This window comes from Scleropages formosus, chromosome 8 (genome assembly GCF_900964775.1).
Source record: "Scleropages formosus chromosome 8, fSclFor1.1, whole genome shotgun sequence".
NCBI classification, from domain to species: domain Eukaryota; kingdom Metazoa; phylum Chordata; class Actinopteri; order Osteoglossiformes; family Osteoglossidae; genus Scleropages; species Scleropages formosus.
In genome coordinates this window covers 25,575,007-25,583,701 of record NC_041813.1, presented here as the reverse complement: position 1 = coordinate 25,583,701, position 8,695 = coordinate 25,575,007, and positions in this window count along the sequence as shown.

Sequence of the window (8,695 nt, the reverse complement as noted above, 5' to 3'; positions counted from 1 at the left end):
GTGTAGAGGAGTAGTTCACTGCAAGAGGAATATTAAATTAAACTCACATTGGGGTTTCACACACAATGCTGTGAGTTGTTGCTTCAAGGTATTCGGACGGTTTGGGGATTCTCAGAAGGTGTCAAACAGATTCTATCTCATTTTTGGTTAAAAGACTATTTTAAATTCTGCTGGTGAGAACAGTGCGGTGTCTTTTTGCTGCTTGCCGAACCTTCTTCATTATCTCTTCTAAAACTCTATAAAGTAGACGCTACAACGGAAATATATAGAGTACAATATTTTTATATATTTCATTTTTTTTTACAAATATTTTATTTATACATGCGTGTGTATACATATATATGAATGTCTGGAACTCAGAATAGACTAGTACAATATTCCACTTTTTACTTAAGTCAGCTTTATTGTTTTTTATTTATTCCCTTGAATATTCATAGATTACTGACATGCTTTTAAAGAGGTAAGAGATTAAAGCTCTCTTGATAGAGCTCAGTTTTGACTGATGAAAAAAGGGTCTCCCACGCAGTGCCTCTGCATGGTAGTCTTTCCGAGAAAAATGTCTTTGATGGGCATTTTTTTCTTGAAAACAGACACATGTAATTCAGTGTTAATTATAGCTTCTCAGTGAGACTTTGTCTCTCTTTATCGAGCCAAAATGGTTTCTATTATTTTAAAATGAAAATGGTATGAGATTTTATCTTGCCCATACTCTCAGAATGTATACATCAGTGGGTCCCCAAATGCCAGGCTGGAGTTTCGGTTTTACTAAGCAGTCCATTTCTTGGAATCATTTATCTCTTCTTTCATTCGTCGGAGGTGTTTTCTCTGCAGTGCACTTTGATTTCAAACTCTATCGATATATTTGCGGCGTGTTTCAGATAAAGCTAGAGGTGTTTCTGTTAATTCTTTGTTTAAACTTTAACCCCAAATGACTGAAGGAAAGGAAATGTGAAAAAAAAAAACGACTTGATACGAAAAAAACAGGTGTGTCACTGTGTTTATTTGCAGTTCAGAGTGGGACATTTCGAATGGAGAGGCTGTGCTCAAAAGAAGTTTAGAACCTGGATAATGAATAACGCTGCATCGGGCGAGTTTCTTATGAGAAGTACGAAACATTTTGAACACCAGTTTGCATTTTGCATGCTCGCATTTTTTCGTGACTTTAAAACAGTTCAGTGAGCCCTTTGTATCAACATAAATCAACTTACATCAATGAACCAACCAGCCGATTCCAATTACCACTTGTTGTTGGCCAACTTACTGGAGCAATTCACAGGGTAAGTACCTCGCTCAAGGGCACTACAGCTAGTGGGAGGCAGTGAACCTGCAACCTATAGAGCCAAATGCAGCCACTCCAACCACCATGCCACCAGCCACCCCTATTAATGGACCTCATATCAATATTTCATATGTCTTGGCAGGAAATATTTTTCGCCAAATGTAGAGCTTCATGCTGGTATTGTTCTTAATGATGTACACAGTTGCTTGTCTGGACTGTGCCAAATCGCTCTGCTTCTCCTGTTCCATTATTAGCATTTATAAAGCGAAAATTGGAGAGACAGAGCTCCCTCCGGGGGTCATGCTGCCTTGACACTGTACAGTAGAAAGGAAACATGTATGGTTGGCACAGATACACATCTAACTCTTTCATCTGTACTTAAGCCGACCCCAGAAGCTGGAGAAACTTTTAAAAAGTGAGGTTATATTTTAGATGAGTTAACATAAGAAAACTAGGAGCTCTTGTGTGTAATGAAGGGTTTTCCCCAAGATCTCAGCAAAAAGGTGTATGCACACAAACTGTTTTAAATGTCCTCCCACCCCACTGACATCTGATGTGCAATTTTAATGGGTTTGTCCAGGCCCCAAGCCTGCATTTCTGCTCCTGAGCTCTGATAGAGGTTTCTTGAGGCTGTGAGAAAGTTTTTTCTCCTCCCTCTCATCAGTTCTTGAAATGTTTGTCTGCATCAGTACAATAGGAATTTATGTGCATCAGGTCACTTAAGTCTTTTCGAAAGTGTTCATGAAGCTTTGTAAACTTATTGTAGTTATTATTATTAATGAAGACAACAACAACAACAACAACAACAATAATAATAATAATAATAATAATAATACAATGTTATCACTAAGTTCCCTGTGTCTACCCATCTGTACAACAGAATGATGTCACAAACATGGTCACACAATTGCACACTATGGATGATTTAGGAGTCACCAATATACCTGGAAGACATATCTTTTGACTGTAGGAGGAAACCAGAGCTATCACAGAAAATAGAGTGGCACCTGCTTTAACCACAAGGGAAGGGATTTCATTTGCTGAAATGATTATTTCAGAATTTTACAACTGAACTGTAAAATTTGTCATGTACCTGTGTATTGTCTTGCTCTGAATGAACTTTATTTTGTTCAGAAATGTCCTAAATATCATTTTACACTTACTCATGAAGATCATCATCTACCAGGGATTATGTGGCAAGGTGATAGTTACATTATGATGAGCATAAGCGAAAGCTGTTGTCTTCATTACCATCCAAAATGACTTTAGAATTTGCTCCTACAAATAATGACCCTGTATGCTTGTGCCATTGTAGCAACATAAAAATAGAAATACTCCATGAGCAATACTTAGTGCCCTTGGGATGCAACTGCATGTAACAAAGACATGATGAAAAATAACATGTTTTAGAGAATATCTGTAGGCTAGAGGCAGTTTGGGAAATTTATTTATTTATTAATTTATCAAAAGCTAAGAGTCACTAGAGGGGACAGTGATTTGCGTTGCTAAGATTTCCCTCTGTTGGCACACAATGCACCCTGCTTTCAAACTTCTGCATGTATGTCTAAAACTGAACTGAATGTCCAGGACTGAACGAAAAAACTCAGCACTTTGTGTCTGAATATAGACTGGCTCTGCATTTTAGAAACATTTGAAAAAAAACATTTGTAAAAATTGTTTAATATCAGAAAATGTTGAATATTTTCTGGTATAAAACAATTTTGCAGATTATGTATTTAATGGCATATTTGACAGACTGGAGTCCCATCCATGTTGTACCCAGACTGGTCTTGTGGTTCTGGAACAGGTTCCAGACCACAATGACCCACGCTTGGACTAGCGAGTAATAGTGAGCAAGAGGGAGGTAAATTTTGATTCCTTTTACCCGCTTCTGTCCGTTGTACAACAAAAGTAACTTGCTTAGTTTAGCTGTTAGTTGGCAGTAAAAAAACACCCAGACATTGCATGAATGTGAGAAAGCCTTCATTCAACTCTCTTCCACGGTGTTTACAGCTCATCTGTGCATTTAAGGAAGGGAGAAAAATTCCATGTGGCTTCATTCAACTCACGTTACTGTGAGGGTGGGGGTCACAGTGGTCCAGAACTTAAACCGTGATGGCAGAGAAACTAACTGCAGCATGAGAATTGCATGTCTGCCTCTATATCTCTCCATCTGTTTGTGACATGCACTTTTGTTTTCTCTGAGATGTACATTGCTTTGGAGAAAAGCTTCTGCTAAATGAATAAATAAATGCAAATGTTAATGTAAATTGACTTACTTGTATGTTTGAGATCATTGCCTTGCTGCATGAATCACCTTTGCTTCACCTTAAACTCACAGATTCCTATTTATTTTCTGATACAGAGAGGAGTTAATTGTTCCTGGAGTGATAGCAAGGCAGTCAGTGGCAGGAAAACCCCCGAAAATTACACTGACACCACCTACTACTTAACTGTTGCTTAAATGTTCTTGCTGTGATTTTCCACATTTGGTTTCTGCAACACATAACAGGGCACAGCATTTTTCTGGAAGTTTTGAGACATCCAGATCTTCTTTGTTGAACTGCAAACAAGCTTTTATGTTCTTCTTAATGTGATTTTCACATGTCACTTTGCTGTGTATCTTGACTTTGCACAACTTTCTTACTGTAGAATTATAGTCATTGACTTAAACTGAGGCAAAAGAGGTGGCATTGAGCACATTTTCTCTTAATGCTATTTTTTCCTTGCACGGTGGGGTGGCACAGCAAGTAGTGCTGCTGTATCACAGCACCTTGGTGGTGTAGAAGAACATGGGTTCAATCCCTGCTCAGTCTGTGTGGAGTTTGCCTGTTCTTTCTCTGTCTGTCTGTGTGGGTTCCCTGTGAGTGCTTTGTTTTCTTCCCACAGTCCAAAGACATGCTGTTCAGGTTCACCCATAGTGTGTGAGTGTGTTTTGCTGATGGATGGATGAGTGACCCATTGTAAGTAGTGTATCTAGCAGTGCAAGTCACCTTAAGTGAATAAGGTGTGTGGGTTGATAACGCTATATAGAGTTCATTCTAAGTCACTTTGGACAAAAAGTGTCTGCTAAATATGTAAATGCTCACAACTAACTGGCTTTTTTGTATTTCTTTTTTACTGTCCCATGGCACCTGATGCACGGCAGGAACAGAACATTGTCTTCCATCCTAAAGGAGAATACAACGTAACAGTAAGCTTTAATAAGCTTTAAAGTTTTCACTGATTGTGATGCTATACCTTGGTTTATGAACAGTTCGAGTTACAGTTAAGTTGGGCTTTCAGTCCCAGTGGTGTATATAAGTTAAGGATCCAGTTTATGTTTGTGCCCATTATTGAATGTACAGTTTGAGTAAATATTATTAAATATTGAGGAAGGCAACATCCAGTTATTTTAGTAAAACGTATGAAATCATCGGAATATTTATCCACTATTTTCATTTTTTTTTTTTTTTTTGCTTCTCTTAGGTATTCCCTTAAATTGATATTGGGTGAGAATATCTACAACTGTGGGGGTGCAGTGGCGCAGTGGGTTGGACCGGGTCCTGCTCTCTGGTGGGTCTGGGGTTTGAGTCCCGCTTGGGGTGGCAGACTGGCGCCCCGTACTGGGTGTGTTCCCTCCGGACTTATGTCCTGTGTTGCTGGGTGGGCTCTGGTTCCCCGTGACCCCGTATGGGAGAAGTGGTTCAGAAAAAAAAACATATCTACAACTAAGCACAACAAATTATAGGACAGAGCTGAAATATTAATTCAAACCCATAATGCAGCTAAATTAATACAGTTATGAATAGACTAACAATGAAATCCAAAGAGATTACATCATCTACATCAGTACGGTAGTACTATATTAAAATTACTGTATTAGAATTCAATTAATTCTCAACATTAATATCGGGTCATGTTACAATGTCAAAAGAAAGTCGAACATGTGATAGTGAACCAGACCTAGAAATCCAACAAAAATTCAGCAGTAATACAACAAATTTCAGATTTGCTCAAAATGGGCTGATAAAACTGTTGGTAAGCCAGTTTTAAAATTTTACTTCAATGATTTTAACTTCTCTAATTTTCAGGTTTTTCCTTATCTTGGCCAGTGCTGATTCTCTTTTCTATTAAAATGTAGGTCATAAAAATAAGACAAATGTTGTTAGTCATTCGTTATGAAATTCACCATATCATGCAGTTCAGGCAAACTGCTGATGCAAAATTGCATTTATGGGGAAACAACATACATAACTGTCTGACCTCAGAACTTTTGAAGAACCAGACTAAAGCATATGCCTACTTACGTCACTTTTCTGTTCTTTGAGATAAGCCTTTTGGTTTGACAATGTACAACCAAAATTGCACCAATTTGTTATGCTGTGGTGTGGGTGGCATGGTGGCACAGCAAGTAGCGCTGTTGTCTCCTAGTGCCTGTGTGGTGTGGGAGGACATGGGTTCAATCCCTGCTCATTCTGTGTGGTGCTTGCATGTTCTCCCTGTGTTGGTTTTCTCTGGGTGCTCTGGTTTCTTCCCATAAATGTGTTGTTCAGGTTCACCCTTAATGTGTGAGTGACAGAGAGAGTGTGTTCCACTGATGTATGGATGAGTGACCCATTGAAAATAGCATATCTAGCAGTGTAAGTTACCTTGGTGAATAAGGTGTGGGCTGATAACACTACATAGAGCTTGTTGGAAATCAGTTTGGAGAAAAGTCTCTGCTAAATAAGTGTAAACGTATAAAAAGCATCTTCTCTGTGGTATATCACTTGCCCCCAGCAACATATCCTGATAAAAATAATAGGGTCTCATTCTTAGCAGACTGAACCAAATACCTTTCAGTAGTGTCTATAGTTTTGTTTCTGGCAAAAGTAAGTAAAGTAAGTTATCAACACTTTTTCTTTAAATAATTATCTATTTAATAATTGTCCTGGCATTCCAAGTCTTTGTTCTTACCGTGCAATAAAACCAATAATTGAATTCTTAGCTTTGGGCAATAACCTAAAAAGAACATCCAAGGTTAATGATGGCTACTTTGTGATGTAGAGAGAGAATCACAACACTTAAGAGGATAAGGACTGCCACTAAGTGTTCATTCACTGGGTTGTTGCATGGAAATCCATTGAAACACCTGTAAAGAAACAAACACAGTTGCACAACAAATCAGTGTGTTTTTTTTTTTTTTTTTTGGTGATGGCTCACAACATAGGATAGGCAGCAGCTGCAGGTAGTTTTGAGATTTCTAAACAGCTCTTCCGCGCACCCACATATTTGTTAGCCCCTCTGAGAGTAAATGACACAAATCTATATAATTTAGGGTCTCCTCCAGCTCTGAGCGCTTGAGTCAGCACAAGTCTGTCATGCATCTGCCCGCACAGCGTCCAGATTTCCTTGCCAGAAAAACGTATCCCTGCCGCTATGCTTTATGAGCCATACTTTATGTCCAAAGATGGCCCATGAAACCAAGGCTTTCTGGTGTCTAGATAGCTTTGCAATCGATTCTGGGGAAGACAGCTGGATAATTACTTGCAGCGTAACACACAGCATAAATAACTCCTTGTGGATGTGAAACTGTAGGCCTCTGGTGTTTGCTAAGAACTAAACATCTGAGCAGTGCAATATCCATAAACCATTTTCCTTTTTGTATGAGTAAAATGCTTAAGTTTAAGATGGGAGAGGTCCATAATATACATTGTACTTATGAATATCTAACTGTGCCACCAAAAACAGAAAAATATGCTCTGAAATGTTCGGTGTTTAGAGTTTTCCTACTCATAATAATGGTTGAAAAAGCATGGGTTACCATTTACTTGTACTTTCATGAAATTAAATGATCAGTTGTCATTTGCAGGTCATCTGAAAAGGCCTTGTATGCCAAGACCTTTCATTATTGTCCTTAGTAAGGATTTTATGTGTCTCTTCAAACTGCTCTATTGTTTGACCATTTAACTGAGAACTAATACCCAAGTACTGACAGCTTTTGTATCGAGCATTCCAACCTCCCCAGCGTTCCAAGATGCATTGCAGCTCATCATAGCATCATACACAACTGCCTTCACACTGAATCAGGCCACATGCAGCATGAAAGTGAAGAACATCTCAGCCAGCTGCTGTCACCTGGGCCCACACCTTCCATGGCATGGCCTACAGTCTGCTTGCTCTCCAGCCAACATACAGCGCGGGGGCACCCTTCTCTATGGAGTTGACTTTGATTACAGGCTGCAGCATGGCATCTCTTCCAGGAAGACTGACACAGACACCTGACGCATGACCTCCATCACTGACCTGCATCTCATCCTTCACCCCTACATCCTTCACCTATGCCCTCTGCATACAACTATCCCATTTTTGTGCGTTTTATCTGACATCAACCAGGCTCATTGACCACCTGTGTTTTTCTTCCATAGGTAGAAACATTGTGCAGTCTTTTTCTCTTTTCAAAGATAATAAGGTTTTGAATCTTCGATGAGGTGTTCCACTTGGTGAAATTATTTGCTTCTTGCCCAGCGAGGTGGTGTCTTTCAAAGCAAGCAGTTGTTTTAATCTTCATGAGATCTTTGCTTTAGGGTTTTATAGCATCTGGTTCAATTTGTCTGACAACGCACAGTAAATCCGTTTTTGTTTTGGTTGTGTGGGTGTGTGTCTAGTACCGTGAACCAACATTTTAGTTTTTGAAAACTCGTCTTATAAGTTCAATGAATGAGAAGGTTATAGTTTCCAACAAAAAAGATGTATCAAATGCTAAGTGTTTTTTATAATATTCTGCATGCGTGATACATTTTTCATCACTCTTACACTCATGATAAAAGTTTGCATGTTCAGGCATTCAGCTTATATTTTCATTTTTAGCTTACCCATAAAGTGAAACACTGTAATAATCTGATTTGGACAAAAGACAACCTAAAACTATTAACCCCTGTTCTGCGCATTGTACAAAATTGCGTGACATTGCATCACATTGCTAATAAAAGTGAGATTTAAATATAATTATGATTTTTTTAGAAAATCATTTATTATTAATTGAGGGTGGAAACAGGCAAAGCTCAATCTGGTTACAAGTAATTCACATGGTCAGGAATGACTTACAGTTTTAATTTTAAGCATACAAGAACTGAGATTTGGAGTTAGTTGTAATGTGACAAATGCTAATTTTTTTCTTTATTTCATAAATCGCATGTGGAATGATAACATGGAGTCAGTCAATACAATGCCAATGTTGGGTAATTTTTTTTTGGTTTAACTAACTGCCTGCAAAACATCCAGTGAGTGAGAGAATTTTAGCACGGTACTACTGGTGTAATGTATATTTACATCTTTTGCAGACACTTCTCTCCAAAGCGACTTCCAATGAACTCCATGTAGTGTTACCAGCCCACACATCTTATTCAGCATGGTAACTTACACTGATAGATACACTCCTTACAATGGGTCACT